The 13,833-nt window shown below is 64.7% G+C and overlaps 6 non-coding genes and 3 pseudogenes across 6 annotated transcripts in view; all 9 read left to right on the plus strand.

The window, feature by feature from the left end:
* The first annotated feature begins 459 nt into the window (after positions 1-459).
* On the plus strand, positions 460-568 carry LOC147002266 (5S ribosomal RNA; annotated as a pseudogene).
* A 1,569-nt stretch (positions 569-2,137) lies between these two features.
* On the plus strand, positions 2,138-2,256 carry LOC147002267 (5S ribosomal RNA). The gene has a single exon (XR_015048796.1). It is a non-coding gene; the product is annotated as a 5S ribosomal RNA (ribosomal RNA).
* Positions 2,257-3,798: 1,542 nt separating this feature from the next.
* On the plus strand, positions 3,799-3,917 carry LOC147002268 (5S ribosomal RNA). The gene has a single exon (XR_015048797.1). It is a non-coding gene; the product is annotated as a 5S ribosomal RNA (ribosomal RNA).
* Positions 3,918-5,456: 1,539 nt separating this feature from the next.
* On the plus strand, positions 5,457-5,575 carry LOC147002269 (5S ribosomal RNA). The gene has a single exon (XR_015048798.1). It is a non-coding gene; the product is annotated as a 5S ribosomal RNA (ribosomal RNA).
* A 1,541-nt stretch (positions 5,576-7,116) lies between these two features.
* Positions 7,117-7,235, plus strand: LOC147002270 (5S ribosomal RNA). The gene has a single exon (XR_015048799.1). It is a non-coding gene; the product is annotated as a 5S ribosomal RNA (ribosomal RNA).
* Positions 7,236-8,778: 1,543 nt separating this feature from the next.
* LOC147002271 (5S ribosomal RNA) lies at positions 8,779-8,897 on the plus strand. The gene has a single exon (XR_015048800.1). It is a non-coding gene; the product is annotated as a 5S ribosomal RNA (ribosomal RNA).
* Positions 8,898-10,475: 1,578 nt separating this feature from the next.
* LOC147002272 (5S ribosomal RNA) lies at positions 10,476-10,584 on the plus strand (annotated as a pseudogene).
* Positions 10,585-12,149: 1,565 nt separating this feature from the next.
* On the plus strand, positions 12,150-12,258 carry LOC147002273 (5S ribosomal RNA; annotated as a pseudogene).
* A 1,569-nt stretch (positions 12,259-13,827) lies between these two features.
* LOC147002274 (5S ribosomal RNA) overlaps positions 13,828-13,833 on the plus strand; it is a 119-nt gene continuing 113 nt past the window's right edge. The window contains exon 1 of the ribosomal RNA XR_015048801.1: positions 13,828-13,833. This exon is cut by the window's right edge and continues 113 nt beyond it. This is a non-coding gene — a ribosomal RNA (5S ribosomal RNA).

Raw genomic sequence — 13,833 nt, forward strand, 5'->3', positions numbered from 1 at the left:
GGGAAGTCCCGGGTGGGTGAGGGCGCTGTTGCACGAAGCCCGTGGAACCGTCCAGGAGGGGAGGGAGGGGAGAAGAAGCGAGGAGGGGAGATGTGTGTGCGGCCAAGGCTGGCACTCACTGGCTGGGCCCGTGGTGCCTCGAGGGCAGGCAGAGGGGGGCTGGTGGGGGCTCTGGGGGAGGTTGTGGGCAGCGTGAGGCAGGCAGCGGGAAGCGAGGAGGCACCGTGGGCTGGGGCGTGTCGTGTGGGTGGGGCTCGGGCCGGGCGTGTCGTGTGGTGTCGTGTCGTGTCGGTGTGTGGTGTGTGTCTGTGGGCTGTGCGCTGGGCTCTGGTCTCAGGGCTCGTGTGAGCTCGTCGTCATCGTCGTGGGGCGTCGGGCATCGGGCGTCGGGCGGGCGAGTGAGCGAAGGAGCGAGCGCGCGCAGCAGGCTCTTGGGGCTTGTCGGCGCCACCTGCCCTCGTCTACGGCCATACCACCCTGAACGCGCCTGATCTCGGAAGCTAAGCAGGGTCGGGCCTGGTTAGTACTTGGATGGGAGACCGCCTGGGAATACCGGGTGCTGTAGGCTTTTTGGACTGACTCCCCTCTGTCTCTCTCTCCCTTTTGGCCACGGACACGGCCGCCCGGCGACCCAGGCTCAGGCCAGGCCCATCCACACCCCACACCCCACACCCCCCAAGGAGCCCACCCTCGTCCTCTCACAGGCTTGCCCTCTCACAGGAGGCTCCCGGAGCCCTAAGGCAGGGCACACCATGCTGGCCACCCCAGCACCACCCTGCTGAGCTAGCTAGCTAGCTAGCAAGGGCACACGGGACACGGGACACCGGATGGGAGAGCCTCTCTCCATTTGCACCGAGCCCAGGCTGGCCTGAACACTCCACCCTCATCCAACACCGCACTTGCCTCCCACCTTGTGTGAGTGGTAGTGTGTGTGTGTGTCTGTGTGTCTGTGTGCGAGAGAGTTGTATGTGTTTTGCCCCTCCTGACTTCTGCTAATTCACCTGGGTCCCAGTGTGTGGGTCTGTGTGTGTGTCTGTGTGTAAGCTGAGGACCGACCCTCCGTGCTTGCTTGCTCAATCAGCCAGTACACACGTGTGTGTGTGTGTGTGTGTGTGTGTGTGTGTGTTTGCCTGAGGGTAGGGGCAGGTGGGCCAGACTGCGAGTGTGTGAGTGGTGTGAGTGTGTGTTTCCCGTGCGTGGGCGTGTCTGCGTGTGTCTGTGTGCTGCCTGCTCCGTCTAGCCAGCCGGTCCTCCTTTTTTGTCCGGGTGCACAAGCCGCAGTGCCCTGACACGTGTCTGCTTCCGTGGGCCCATGGGTGGGTAGGGGGCACGTTTGTGTGCCTGTCCGGGTGTGGTGTGTGCTTGCGCTCTGGAGGCAGTGCACGGGCAGTGCAGTGCGTGCCTCTTGGGCTAGCCTGTGCCGCTGGGTGTGGCTGTGCGTGTCCCAGTGTCCCAGGTGGGCTGGGATGCCATCCATCCATCCATCCATCCATCCATCCATCCATCCATCCATCCATCCATCCACAGTGGGTTTACTTCCCTTGCGTGCCCGGGTTGAGGGGCCCAGTCCTGGGCACAGGGACGGTGGGTGGACCAGTCGGCGAGGTGGGGCGGAACGTCCGAGGTCCAGGGTGGGTCAGGATTTGAGAAGCTGGGAGGGACCTCGGGTGGGTGGAAGGGGAAGTCCCGGGTGGGTGAGGGCGCTGTTGCACGAAGCCCGTGGAACCGTCCAGGAGGGGAGGGAGGGGAGAAGAAGCGAGGAGGGGAGATGTGTGTGCGGCCAAGGCTGGCACTCACTGGCTGGGCCCGTGGTGCCTCGAGGGCAGGCAGAGGGGGGCTGGTGGGGGCTCTGGGGGAGGTTGTGGGCAGCGTGAGGCAGGCAGCGGGAAGCGAGGAGGCACCGTGGGCTGGGGCGTGTCGTGTGGGTGGGGCTCGGGCCGGGCGTGTCGTGTGGTGTCGTGTCGTGTCGGTGTGTGGTGTGTGTCTGTGGGCTGTGCGCTGGGCTCTGGTCTCAGGGCTCGTGTGAGCTCGTCGTCATCGTCGTGGGGCGTCGGGCATCGGGCGTCGGGCGGGCGAGTGAGCGAAGGAGCGAGCGCGCGCAGCAGGCTCTTGGGGCTTGTCGGCGCCACCCGCCCTCGTCTACGGCCATACCACCCTGAACGCGCCCGATCTCGTCTGATCTCGGAAGCTAAGCAGGGTCGGGCCTGGTTAGTACTTGGATGGGAGACCGCCTGGGAATACCGGGTGCTGTAGGCTTTTTGGACTGACTCCCCTCTGTCTCTCTCTCCCTTTTGGCCACGGACACGGCCGCCCGGCGACCCAGGCTCAGGCCAGGCCCATCCACACCCCACACCCCACACCCCCCAAGGAGCCCACCCTCGTCCTCTCACAGGCTTGCCCTCTCACAGGAGGCTCCCGGAGCCCTAAGGCAGGGCACACCATGCTGGCCACCCCAGCACCACCCTGCTGAGCTAGCTAGCTAGCTAGCAAGGGCACACGGGACACGGGACACCGGATGGGAGAGCCTCTCTCCATTTGCACCGAGCCCAGGCTGGCCTGAACACTCCACCCTCATCCAACACCGCACTTGCCTCCCACCTTGTGTGAGTGGTAGTGTGTGTGTGTGTCTGTGTGTCTGTGTGCGAGAGAGTTGTATGTGTTTTGCCCCTCCTGACTTCTGATAATTCACCTGGGTCCCAGTGTGTGGGTCTGTGTGTGTGTCTGTGTGTAAGCTGAGGACCGACCCTCCGTGCTTGCTTGCTCAATCAGCCAGTACACACGTGTGTGTGTGTGTGTGTGTGTGTGTGTGTGTGTGTTTGCCTGAGGGTAGGGGCAGGTGGGCCAGACTGCGAGTGTGTGAGTGGTGTGAGTGTGTGTTTCCCGTGCGTGGGCGTGTCTGCGTGTGTCTGTGTGCTGCCTGCTCCGTCTAGCCAGCCGGTCCTCCTTTTTTGTCCGGGTGCACAAGCCGCAGTGCCCTGACACGTGTCTGCTTCCGTGGGCCCATGGGTGGGTAGGGGGCACGTTTGTGTGCCTGTCCGGGTGTGGTGTGTGCTTGCGCTCTGGAGGCAGTGCACGGGCAGTGCAGTGCGTGCCTCTTGGGCTAGCCTGTGCCGCTGGGTGTGGCTGTGCGTGTCCCAGTGTCCCAGGTGGGCTGGGATGCCATCCATCCATCCATCCATCCATCCATCCATCCATCCATCCATCCATCCACAGTGGGTTTACTTCCCTTGCGTGCCCGGGCTGAGGGGCCCAGTCCTGGGCACAGACAGGGACGGTGGGTGGGTAGGTGGGTGACCAGTCGGCGAGGTGGGGCGGAACGTCCGAGGTCCAGGGTGGGTCAGGATTTGAGAAGCTGGGAGGGACCTCGGGTGGGTGGAAGGGGAAGTCCCGGGTGGGTGAGGGCGCTGTTGCACGAAGCCCGTGGATCCGTCCAGGAGGGGAGGGAGGGGAGAAGAAGCGAGGAGGGGAGATGTGTGTGCGGCCAAGGCTGGCACTCACTGGCTGGGCCCGTGGTGCCTCGAGGGCAGGCAGAGGGGGGCTGGTGGGGGCTCTGGGGGAGGTTGTGGGCAGCGTGGGCTGGGGCGTGTCGTGTGGGTGGGGCTCGGGCCGGGCGTGTCGTGTCGTGTCGTGTCGGTGTGTGGTGTGTGTCTGTGGGCTGTGCGCTGGGCTCTGGTCTCAGGGCTCGTGTGAGCTCGTCGTCGTCGTGGGGCGTCGGGCATCGGGCGTCGGGCGGGCGAGTGAGCGAAGGAGCGAGCGCGCGCAGCAGGCTCTTGGGGCTTGTCGGCGCCACCCGCCCTCGTCTACGGCCATACCACCCTGAACGCGCCCGATCTCGTCTGATCTCGGAAGCTAAGCAGGGTCGGGCCTGGTTAGTACTTGGATGGGAGACCGCCTGGGAATACCGGGTGCTGTAGGCTTTTTGGACTCCCCTCTGTCTCTCTCTCCCTTTTGGCCACGGACACGGCCGCCCGGCGACCCAGGCTCAGGCCAGGCCCATCCACACCCCACACCCCACACCCCACACCCCCCAAGGAGCCCACCCTCGTCCTCTCACAGGCTTGCCCTCTCACAGGAGGCTCCCGGAGCCCTAAGGCAGGGCACACCATGCTGGCCACCCCAGCACCACCCTGCTGAGCTAGCTAGCTAGCTAGCAAGGGCACACGGGACACGGGACACCGGATGGGAGAGCCTCTCTCCATTTGCACCGAGCCCAGGCTGGCCTGAACACTCCACCCTCATCCAACACCGCACTTGCCTCCCACCTTGTGTGAGTGGTAGTGTGTGTGTGTGTCTGTGTGCGAGAGAGTTGTATGTGTTTTGCCCCTCCTGACTTCTGATAATTCACCTGGGTCCCAGTGTGTGGGTCTGTGTGTGTGTCTGTGTGTAAGCTGAGGACCGACCCTCCGTGCTTGCTTGCTCAATCAGCCAGTACACACGTGTGTGTGTGTGTGTGTGTGTGTGTGTGTGTGTGTTTGCCTGAGGGTAGGGGCAGGTGGGCCAGACTGCGAGTGTGTGAGTGGTGTGAGTGTGTGTTTCCCGTGCGTGGGCGTGTCTGCGTGTGTCTGTGTGCTGCCTGCTCCGTCTAGCCAGCCGGTCCTCCTTTTTTGTCCGGGTGCACAAGCCGCAGTGCCCTGACACGTGTCTGCTTCCGTGGGCCCATGGGTGGGTAGGGGGCACGTTTGTGTGCCTGTCCGGGTGTGGTGTGTGCTTGCGCTCTGGAGGCAGTGCACGGGCAGTGCAGTGCGTGCCTCTTGGGCTAGCCTGTGCCGCTGGGTGTGGCTGTGCGTGTCCCAGTGTCCCAGGTGGGCTGGGATGCCATCCATCCATCCATCCATCCATCCATCCATCCATCCATCCATCCATCCACAGTGGGTTTACTTCCCTTGTGTGCCCGGGCTGAGGGGCCCAGTCCTGGGCACAGACAGGGACGGTGGGTGGGTAGGTGGGTGACCAGTCGGCGAGGTGGGGCGGAACGTCCGAGGTCCAGGGTGGGTCAGGATTTGAGAAGCTGGGAGGGACCTCGGGTGGGTGGAAGGGGAAGTCCCGGGTGGGTGAGGGCGCTGTTGCACGAAGCCCGTGGATCCGTCCAGGAGGGGAGGGAGGGGAGAAGAAGCGAGGAGGGGAGATGTGTGTGCGGCCAAGGCTGGCACTCACTGGCTGGGCCCGTGGTGCCTCGAGGGCAGGCAGAGGGGGGCTGGTGGGGGCTCTGGGGGAGGTTGTGGGCAGCGTGGGCTGGGGCGTGTCGTGTGGGTGGGGCTCGGGCCGGGCGTGTCGTGTCGTGTCGGTGTGTGGTGTGTGTCTGTGGGCTGTGCGCTGGGCTCTGGTCTCAGGGCTCGTGTGAGCTCGTCGTCGTCGTGGGGCGTCGGGCGTCGGGCATCGGGCGTCGGGCGGGCGAGTGAGCGAAGGAGCGAGCGCGCGCAGCAGGCTCTTGGGGCTTGTCGGCGCCACCCGCCCTCGTCTACGGCCATACCACCCTGAACGCGCCCGATCTCGTCTGATCTCGGAAGCTAAGCAGGGTCGGGCCTGGTTAGTACTTGGATGGGAGACCGCCTGGGAATACCGGGTGCTGTAGGCTTTTTGGACTCCCCTCTGTCTCTCTCTCCCTTTTGGCCACGGACACGGCCGCCCGGCGACCCAGGCTCAGGCCAGGCCCATCCACACCCCACACCCCACACCCCACACCCCCCAAGGAGCCCACCCTCGTCCTCTCACAGGCTTGCCCTCTCACAGGAGGCTCCCGGAGCCCTAAGGCAGGGCACACCATGCTGGCCACCCCAGCACCACCCTGCTGAGCTAGCTAGCTAGCTAGCAAGGGCACACGGGACACGGGACACCGGATGGGAGAGCCTCTCTCCATTTGCACCGAGCCCAGGCTGGCCTGAACACTCCACCCTCATCCAACACCGCACTTGCCTCCCACCTTGTGTGAGTGGTAGTGTGTGTGTGTGTGTGTCTGTGTGCGAGAGAGTTGTATGTGTTTTGCCCCTCCTGACTTCTGCTAATTCACCTGGGTCCCAGTGTGTGGGTCTGTGTGTGTGTCTGTGTGTAAGCTGAGGACCGACCCTCCGTGCTTGCTTGCTCAATCAGCCAGTACACACGTGTGTGTGTGTGTGTGTGTGTGTGTGTGTGTGTTTGCCTGAGGGTAGGGGCAGGTGGGCCAGACTGCGAGTGTGTGAGTGGTGTGAGTGTGTGTTTCCCGTGCGTGGGCGTGTCTGCGTGTGTCTGTGTGCTGCCTGCTCCGTCTAGCCAGCCGGTCCTCCTTTTTTGTCCGGGTGCACAAGCCGCAGTGCCCTGACACGTGTCTGCTTCCGTGGGCCCATGGGTGGGTAGGGGGCACGTTTGTGTGCCTGTCCGGGTGTGGTGTGTGCTTGCGCTCTGGAGGCAGTGCACGGGCAGTGCAGTGCGTGCCTCTTGGGCTAGCCTGTGCCGCTGGGTGTGGCTGTGCGTGTCCCAGTGTCCCAGGTGGGCTGGGATGCCATCCATCCATCCATCCATCCATCCATCCATCCATCCATCCATCCATCCACAGTGGGTTTACTTCCCTTGTGTGCCCGGGCTGAGGGGCCCAGTCCTGGGCACAGACAGGGACGGTGGGTGGGTAGGTGGGTGACCAGTCGGCGAGGTGGGGCGGAACGTCCGAGGTCCAGGGTGGGTCAGGATTTGAGAAGCTGGGAGGGACCTCGGGTGGGTGGAAGGGGAAGTCCCGGGTGGGTGAGGGCGCTGTTGCACGAAGCCCGTGGATCCGTCCAGGAGGGGAGGGAGGGGAGAAGAAGCGAGGAGGGGAGATGTGTGTGCGGCCAAGGCTGGCACTCACTGGCTGGGCCCGTGGTGCCTCGAGGGCAGGCAGAGGGGGGCTGGTGGGGGCTCTGGGGGAGGTTGTGGGCAGCGTGGGCTGGGGCGTGTCGTGTGGGTGGGGCTCGGGCCGGGCGTGTCGTGTCGTGTCGGTGTGTGGTGTGTGTCTGTGGGCTGTGCGCTGGGCTCTGGTCTCAGGGCTCGTGTGAGCTCGTCGTCGTCGTGGGGCGTCGGGCGTCGGGCATCGGGCGTCGGGCGGGCGAGTGAGCGAAGGAGCGAGCGCGCGCAGCAGGCTCTTGGGGCTTGTCGGCGCCACCCGCCCTCGTCTACGGCCATACCACCCTGAACGCGCCCGATCTCGTCTGATCTCGGAAGCTAAGCAGGGTCGGGCCTGGTTAGTACTTGGATGGGAGACCGCCTGGGAATACCGGGTGCTGTAGGCTTTTTGGACTCCCCTCTGTCTCTCTCTCCCTTTTGGCCACGGACACGGCCGCCCGGCGACCCAGGCTCAGGCCAGGCCCATCCACACCCCACACCCCACACCCCACACCCCCCAAGGAGCCCACCCTCGTCCTCTCACAGGCTTGCCCTCTCACAGGAGGCTCCCGGAGCCCTAAGGCAGGGCACACCATGCTGGCCACCCCAGCACCACCCTGCTGAGCTAGCTAGCTAGCTAGCAAGGGCACACGGGACACGGGACACCGGATGGGAGAGCCTCTCTCCATTTGCACCGAGCCCAGGCTGGCCTGAACACTCCACCCTCATCCAACACCGCACTTGCCTCCCACCTTGTGTGAGTGGTAGTGTGTGTGTGTGTCTGTGTGCGAGAGAGTTGTATGTGTTTTGCCCCTCCTGACTTCTGCTAATTCACCTGGGTCCCAGTGTGTGGGTCTGTGTGTGTGTCTGTGTGTAAGCTGAGGACCGACCCTCCGTGCTTGCTTGCTCAATCAGCCAGTACACACGTGTGTGTGTGTGTGTGTGTGTGTGTGTGTGTGTGTGTGTGTGTTTGCCTGAGGGTAGGGGCAGGTGGGCCAGACTGCGAGTGTGTGAGTGGTGTGAGTGTGTGTTTCCCGTGCGTGGGCGTGTCTGCGTGTGTCTGTGTGCTGCCTGCTCCGTCTAGCCAGCCGGTCCTCCTTTTTTGTCCGGGTGCACAAGCCGCAGTGCCCTGACACGTGTCTGCTTCCGTGGGCCCATGGGTGGGTAGGGGGCACGTTTGTGTGCCTGTCCGGGTGTGGTGTGTGCTTGCGCTCTGGAGGCAGTGCACGGGCAGTGCAGTGCGTGCCTCTTGGGCTAGCCTGTGCCGCTGGGTGTGGCTGTGCGTGTCCCAGTGTCCCAGGTGGGCTGGGATGCCATCCATCCATCCATCCATCCATCCATCCATCCATCCATCCATCCACAGTGGGTTTACTTCCCTTGTGTGCCCGGGCTGAGGGGCCCAGTCCTGGGCACAGACAGGGACGGTGGGTGGGTAGGTGGGTGACCAGTCGGCGAGGTGGGGCGGAACGTCCGAGGTCCAGGGTGGGTCAGGATTTGAGAAGCTGGGAGGGACCTCGGGTGGGTGGAAGGGGAAGTCCCGGGTGGGTGAGGGCGCTGTTGCACGAAGCCCGTGGATCCGTCCAGGAGGGGAGGGAGGGGAGAAGAAGCGAGGAGGGGAGATGTGTGTGCGGCCAAGGCTGGCACTCACTGGCTGGGCCCGTGGTGCCTCGAGGGCAGGCAGAGGGGGGCTGGTGGGGGCTCTGGGGGAGGTTGTGGGCAGCGTGGGCTGGGGCGTGTCGTGTGGGTGGGGCTCGGGCCGGGCGTGTCGTGTCGTGTCGGTGTGTGGTGTGTGTCTGTGGGCTGTGCGCTGGGCTCTGGTCTCAGGGCTCCTGTGAGCTCGTCGTCGTCGTGGGGCGTCGGGCGTCGGGCATCGGGCGTCGGGCGGGCGAGTGAGCGAAGGAGCGAGCGCGCGCAGCAGGCTCTTGGGGCTTGTCGGCGCCACCCGCCCTCGTCTACGGCCATACCACCCTGAACGCGCCCGATCTCGTCTGATCTCGGAAGCTAAGCAGGGTCGGGCCTGGTTAGTACTTGGATGGGAGACCGCCTGGGAATACCGGGTGCTGTAGGCTTTTTGGACTCCCCTCTGTCTCTCTCTCCCTTTTGGCCACGGACACGGCCGCCCGGCGACCCAGGCTCAGGCCAGGCCCATCCACACCCCACACCCCACACCCCACACCCCCCAAGGAGCCCACCCTCGTCCTCTCACAGGCTTGCCCTCTCACAGGAGGCTCCCGGAGCCCTAAGGCAGGGCACACCATGCTGGCCACCCCAGCACCACCCTGCTGAGCTAGCTAGCTAGCTAGCAAGGGCACACGGGACACGGGACACCGGATGGGAGAGCCTCTCTCCATTTGCACCGAGCCCAGGCTGGCCTGAACACTCCACCCTCATCCAACACCGCACTTGCCTCCCACCTTGTGTGAGTGGTAGTGTGTGTGTGTGTCTGTGTGTCTGTGTGCGAGAGAGTTGTATGTGTTTTGCCCCTCCTGACTTCTGCTAATTCACCTGGGTCCCAGTGTGTGGGTCTGTGTGTGTGTCTGTGTGTAAGCTGAGGACCGACCCTCCGTGCTTGCTTGCTCAATCAGCCAGTACACACGTGTGTGTGTGTGTGTGTGTGTGTGTGTGTGTGTGTGTGTGTGTGTGTTTGCCTGAGGGTAGGGGCAGGTGGGCCAGACTGCGAGTGTGTGAGTGGTGTGAGTGTGTGTTTCCCGTGCGTGGGCGTGTCTGCGTGTGTCTGTGTGCTGCCTGCTCCGTCTAGCCAGCCGGTCCTCCTTTTTTGTCCGGGTGCACAAGCCGCAGTGCCCTGACACGTGTCTGCTTCCGTGGGCCCATGGGTGGGTAGGGGGCACGTTTGTGTGCCTGTCCGGGTGTGGTGTGTGCTTGCGCTCTGGAGGCAGTGCACGGGCAGTGCAGTGCGTGCCTCTTGGGCTAGCCTGTGCCGCTGGGTGTGGCTGTGCGTGTCCCAGTGTCCCAGGTGGGCTGGGATGCCATCCATCCATCCATCCATCCATCCATCCATCCATCCATCCATCCACAGTGGGTTTACTTCCCTTGCGTGCCCGGGCTGAGGGGCCCAGTCCTGGGCACAGGGACGGTGGGTGGACCAGTCGGCGAGGTGGGGCGGAACGTCCGAGGTCCAGGGTGGGTCAGGATTTGAGAAGCTGGGAGGGACCTCGGGTGGGTGGAAGGGGAAGTCCCGGGTGGGTGAGGGCGCTGTTGCACGAAGCCCGTGGAACCGTCCAGGAGGGGAGGGAGGGGAGAAGAAGCGAGGAGGGGAGATGTGTGTGCGGCCAAGGCTGGCACTCACTGGCTGGGCCCGTGGTGCCTCGAGGGCAGGCAGAGGGGGGCTGGTGGGGGCTCTGGGGGAGGTTGTGGGCAGCGTGAGGCAGGCAGCGGGAAGCGAGGAGGCACCGTGGGCTGGGGCGTGTCGTGTGGGTGGGGCTCGGGCCGGGCGTGTCGTGTGGTGTCGTGTCGTGTCGGTGTGTGGTGTGTGTCTGTGGGCTGTGCGCTGGGCTCTGGTCTCAGGGCTCGTGTGAGCTCGTCGTCATCGTCGTGGGGCGTCGGGCATCGGGCGTCGGGCGGGCGAGTGAGCGAAGGAGCGAGCGCGCGCAGCAGGCTCTTGGGGCTTGTCGGCGCCACCTGCCCTCGTCTACGGCCATACCACCCTGAACGCGCCTGATCTCGGAAGCTAAGCAGGGTCGGGCCTGGTTAGTACTTGGATGGGAGACCGCCTGGGAATACCGGGTGCTGTAGGCTTTTTGGACTGACTCCCCTCTGTCTCTCTCTCCCTTTTGGCCACGGACACGGCCGCCCGGCGACCCAGGCTCAGGCCAGGCCCATCCACACCCCACACCCCACACCCCCCAAGGAGCCCACCCTCGTCCTCTCACAGGCTTGCCCTCTCACAGGAGGCTCCCGGAGCCCTAAGGCAGGGCACACCATGCTGGCCACCCCAGCACCACCCTGCTGAGCTAGCTAGCTAGCTAGCAAGGGCACACGGGACACGGGACACCGGATGGGAGAGCCTCTCTCCATTTGCACCGAGCCCAGGCTGGCCTGAACACTCCACCCTCATCCAACACCGCACTTGCCTCCCACCTTGTGTGAGTGGTAGTGTGTGTGTGTGTCTGTGTGTCTGTGTGCGAGAGAGTTGTATGTGTTTTGCCCCTCCTGACTTCTGCTAATTCACCTGGGTCCCAGTGTGTGGGTCTGTGTGTGTGTCTGTGTGTAAGCTGAGGACCGACCCTCCGTGCTTGCTTGCTCAATCAGCCAGTACACACGTGTGTGTGTGTGTGTGTGTGTGTGTGTGTGTGTTTGCCTGAGGGTAGGGGCAGGTGGGCCAGACTGCGAGTGTGTGAGTGGTGTGAGTGTGTGTTTCCCGTGCGTGGGCGTGTCTGCGTGTGTCTGTGTGCTGCCTGCTCCGTCTAGCCAGCCGGTCCTCCTTTTTTGTCCGGGTGCACAAGCCGCAGTGCCCTGACACGTGTCTGCTTCCGTGGGCCCATGGGTGGGTAGGGGGCACGTTTGTGTGCCTGTCCGGGTGTGGTGTGTGCTTGCGCTCTGGAGGCAGTGCACGGGCAGTGCAGTGCGTGCCTCTTGGGCTAGCCTGTGCCGCTGGGTGTGGCTGTGCGTGTCCCAGTGTCCCAGGTGGGCTGGGATGCCATCCATCCATCCATCCATCCATCCATCCATCCATCCATCCATCCATCCACAGTGGGTTTACTTCCCTTGCGTGCCCGGGCTGAGGGGCCCAGTCCTGGGCACAGGGACGGTGGGTGGACCAGTCGGCGAGGTGGGGCGGAACGTCCGAGGTCCAGGGTGGGTCAGGATTTGAGAAGCTGGGAGGGACCTCGGGTGGGTGGAAGGGGAAGTCCCGGGTGGGTGAGGGCGCTGTTGCACGAAGCCCGTGGAACCGTCCAGGAGGGGAGGGAGGGGAGAAGAAGCGAGGAGGGGAGATGTGTGTGCGGCCAAGGCTGGCACTCACTGGCTGGGCCCGTGGTGCCTCGAGGGCAGGCAGAGGGGGGCTGGTGGGGGCTCTGGGGGAGGTTGTGGGCAGCGTGAGGCAGGCAGCGGGAAGCGAGGAGGCACCGTGGGCTGGGGCGTGTCGTGTGGGTGGGGCTCGGGCCGGGCGTGTCGTGTGGTGTCGTGTCGTGTCGGTGTGTGGTGTGTGTCTGTGGGCTGTGCGCTGGGCTCTGGTCTCAGGGCTCGTGTGAGCTCGTCGTCATCGTCGTGGGGCGTCGGGCATCGGGCGTCGGGCGGGCGAGTGAGCGAAGGAGCGAGCGCGCGCAGCAGGCTCTTGGGGCTTGTCGGCGCCACCTGCCCTCGTCTACGGCCATACCACCCTGAACGCGCCTGATCTCGGAAGCTAAGCAGGGTCGGGCCTGGTTAGTACTTGGATGGGAGACCGCCTGGGAATACCGGGTGCTGTAGGCTTTTTGGACTGACTCCCCTCTGTCTCTCTCTCCCTTTTGGCCACGGACACGGCCGCCCGGCGACCCAGGCTCAGGCCAGGCCCATCCACACCCCACACCCCACACCCCCCAAGGAGCCCACCCTCGTCCTCTCACAGGCTTGCCCTCTCACAGGAGGCTCCCGGAGCCCTAAGGCAGGGCACACCATGCTGGCCACCCCAGCACCACCCTGCTGAGCTAGCTAGCTAGCTAGCAAGGGCACACGGGACACGGGACACCGGATGGGAGAGCCTCTCTCCATTTGCACCGAGCCCAGGCTGGCCTGAACACTCCACCCTCATCCAACACCGCACTTGCCTCCCACCTTGTGTGAGTGGTAGTGTGTGTGTGTGTCTGTGTGTCTGTGTGCGAGAGAGTTGTATGTGTTTTGCCCCTCCTGACTTCTGCTAATTCACCTGGGTCCCAGTGTGTGGGTCTGTGTGTGTGTCTGTGTGTAAGCTGAGGACCGACCCTCCGTGCTTGCTTGCTCAATCAGCCAGTACACACGTGTGTGTGTGTGTGTGTGTGTGTGTGTGTGTGTTTGCCTGAGGGTAGGGGCAGGTGGGCCAGACTGCGAGTGTGTGAGTGGTGTGAGTGTGTGTTTCCCGTGCGTGGGCGTGTCTGCGTGTGTCTGTGTGCTGCCTGCTCCGTCTAGCCAGCCGGTCCTCCTTTTTTGTCCGGGTGCACAAGCCGCAGTGCCCTGACACGTGTCTGCTTCCGTGGGCCCATGGGTGGGTAGGGGGCACGTTTGTGTGCCTGTCCGGGTGTGGTGTGTGCTTGCGCTCTGGAGGCAGTGCACGGGCAGTGCAGTGCGTGCCTCTTGGGCTAGCCTGTGCCGCTGGGTGTGGCTGTGCGTGTCCCAGTGTCCCAGGTGGGCTGGGATGCCATCCATCCATCCATCCATCCATCCATCCATCCATCCATCCATCCATCCATCCACAGTGGGTTTACTTCCCTTGCGTGCCCGGGTTGAGGGGCCCAGTCCTGGGCACAGGGACGGTGGGTGGACCAGTCGGCGAGGTGGGGCGGAACGTCCGAGGTCCAGGGTGGGTCAGGATTTGAGAAGCTGGGAGGGACCTCGGGTGGGTGGAAGGGGAAGTCCCGGGTGGGTGAGGGCGCTGTTGCACGAAGCCCGTGGAACCGTCCAGGAGGGGAGGGAGGGGAGAAGAAGCGAGGAGGGGAGATGTGTGTGCGGCCAAGGCTGGCACTCACTGGCTGGGCCCGTGGTGCCTCGAGGGCAGGCAGAGGGGGGCTGGTGGGGGCTCTGGGGGAGGTTGTGGGCAGCGTGAGGCAGGCAGCGGGAAGCGAGGAGGCACCGTGGGCTGGGGCGTGTCGTGTGGGTGGGGCTCGGGCCGGGCGTGTCGTGTGGTGTCGTGTCGTGTCGGTGTGTGGTGTGTGTCTGTGGGCTGTGCGCTGGGCTCTGGTCTCAGGGCTCGTGTGAGCTCGTCGTCATCGTCGTGGGGCGTCGGGCATCGGGCGTCGGGCGGGCGAGTGAGCGAAGGAGCGAGCGCGCGCAGCAGGCTCTTGGGGCTTGTCGGCGCCACCCGCCCTCGTCTAC

The sequence above is a fragment of the Mus caroli genome, unplaced genomic scaffold (genome assembly GCF_978045245.1).
Source record: "Mus caroli unplaced genomic scaffold, Mus_caroli_1 scaffold_10, whole genome shotgun sequence".
NCBI classification, from domain to species: Eukaryota; Metazoa; Chordata; class Mammalia; order Rodentia; family Muridae; genus Mus; species Mus caroli.